A 2672-nucleotide genomic window follows, 5' to 3' on the forward strand; every position below is an offset into this window, starting at 1 on the left:
CCGCCACCGGCATCGCCTGCCACGGATCCACCGAGGTTGGTAAAATCCAGCCCCTAGTTTTTGCTATGAAGTTAACACAGCTTCACGGAGCTGCAAAATGGTTTCCTAGCATCTGCCAATCAAGTCACTAAATTTGCAAATGCATATACTGTATACAACATCTGAAGCACATCAATATGTTTGTATATTACAGCCTTTAATGTAATGTTTTTACCCCCATGTCAACTAGGTCATTAGCAAAAGCTGATGTAGAATTATTAAATATCGTTAAGATAAGGACATAGAAAGCACTGAAATCAACAAAAGCCATTTATCCACAGATTATGTATAATTTGCCTTGTCAAGGCATTTATTCAACTTGCTCAACATCCTGATGGAAGGGACAAACATTAAAAAGTTAAAGTTTTGTAAAGTTTGTTCCTGATCTTCAAAGATAGTCAAAGAAAACATTTGAGATAGAATTCAATGATTCCCTGCCCACGGTATTCAATTCTGGCCAGTTGCATGTTCTGGATGACTTATCTGCCATCCCAGCAGCACAAGAAACATTGATGTCTGTTCTGCTTTTCAACATTTGGTTCTATCCTGTAATCTACTGTTTCATTCTTAGCTAAATGCATACCCGACTGTTTAATTAAAAAAAATATTTAAACAAAGAAATTACTCCTTTTATTAGTAGTTTGGTATGTTTAGGAGAATTTCTTCCAACCTCCAGTATCACTTGAGGCTTGTTTACTTTGTACTTGAGGCCTTTCGAGTTCTGTATTCCAAGCTAAACAGTTTGGTTGTATCTAACTTATTCATGTCTATCCATATGACAAAAACCTGAATCATGTCTCCTTTCAGCTTCTCTTCTCCATGAAATGCCAAGCTGTAAATCTCACCACTTCATAACCTTAAATCCAGAGTCCAAACTCTATACAATGCATGATAAGGTAGATGTCCAAAAATGCACACATTATTCTAAATATGGCGCAACTAATGAGCTGCACAGGGATAAAATAGCCTCCATCAAATTATAATCAAATTGGTATCAATCAATGCTTGCTTAACCTTGTTGTCAACTACTTCATATTAATCAAATACACTGTAAATATTACAAAATGTATTTTCTTTTTCCACTTTTGCTAATATGTATCTATGTTTCATGCTCCTTGCTTAAACATATAGGCATGTTGAAATCTATTTACCATTTTTTAGCTTTTCATTTAAACTTTTTGAATGTATTAACTTCCCTCACATAGTTTGGTCTCATCAGCAAATACATTATACTGGAAATACCTTTCACTTATTCATCTTCAAAAAAATTGACACTAAGCATAAATATTAGTAAATTTTTTTTTTTTTTTTTTAAATTCGTAGCCAATCGTTTCCAATTCTTTGTCAAGTCACAAACGCCAGAGGTCACCCTGCACCAGTCAAGGATCACTCTGCGCCAATGCTCTTAGCCAAAAGGCCTAGAGCCACTGCACCGTTCCTGGAAGTACTGCAATACCAGGTTCGTGCCATGGAGGTGGATGGGTCAGGTCCCCCACACACCTCCGTGGAGGTGGATGGGTCAAGCCATCCCACCCACCTCCTGTTTACAAAAATGTAAGCATATACCTTCCTGACCAGGGAGAAACCACCCGGAGGTCATGGTGGCTGGTCAGGTTAGTTATGCAGATCTTAGCCAAAAGGCCGAGAAGCATAAATATTAGTAAATGTACTCTTCTAGATCCCCAGATATTAAAATGATAGAGAATAGTTCCCTATGAAACTCTACAAGTCACTGCCCAAAAACAGCTTTTTCATTTGTCATTGCCAAACCAGTTTTCAATCCAAAAGTTAATTTACCATTAATTTACTTAGCCCAAAACATTTTTCACTCATCCTTTGGATGAGGCATCAAACTGTGACCTAGCTTATTTGTTCTAATGGTTCAGTTAAACATCAAGATTCCTTGACACTATTCAAATGGGGATTTTTCATTGTGTCCTGGCCAACATTCCTCCCTCACATAGTACCAGCAGATTAACAGGTCATGTAGCAGGTTACTAGGATTTTGCAGTAGGCATCTGCCTGCATAATAGTCACTGCACTTCAAAATATAATTCAACATACATAAACCATTTTATTCATTATACAAATGCAAGATTTTTTCTTAATCTTTAAAACATTATCAAACCTGTTCTGAAAATACAAGTAAATTAATTTACTAGATATCAGCCTATACTAATTTAAGTGCCTCCTCAAATAATTCCAGTAAATCTGTGAGGCTTGCACTTTCGCTTTTGAAATTCCATGATCTTAAACATAAATATTAATAATATGCAATAAAAAATCTTTTGAGCATTTTTCCCAGTAATGAGAAAAACTGGTCCATAATGATACATGTCTTAGAGTGTTAGATAATGAGAACAGGTTGCATAAACTTGGCTTGTATTCCCTGGAGTAGAAAAGATCGAGCGGTGATTTGATCGGGGTATATAAAATGTTAAAAGGATTCAATATGGTAGATAAAAAGGAGGAACCATTTCCTTTGAAGGGAGAATCAAGAACGAGGGAACATGATCATAAAATTAGAGCTCGACCATTTAGGAGGGAAATCAGGAAGCATTTTTCCCACATATCTGGAACTCTTTGCCCCCAAAGGGTGTGGATGCTGGGACAATTAGAGCTTTCAAGACTGA

General features: G+C 36.6%; 1 pseudogene; it reads right to left on the bottom strand.

The window, feature by feature from the left end:
• Positions 1-1461: 1461 nt before the first annotated feature.
• On the bottom strand, positions 1462-1692 carry LOC139279881 (U2 spliceosomal RNA; annotated as a pseudogene).
• Between the last annotated feature and the right edge of the window lie 980 nt (positions 1693-2672).

Source organism: Pristiophorus japonicus, chromosome 1 (genome assembly GCF_044704955.1).
Source record: "Pristiophorus japonicus isolate sPriJap1 chromosome 1, sPriJap1.hap1, whole genome shotgun sequence".
NCBI classification, from domain to species: Eukaryota; Metazoa; Chordata; class Chondrichthyes; family Pristiophoridae; genus Pristiophorus; species Pristiophorus japonicus.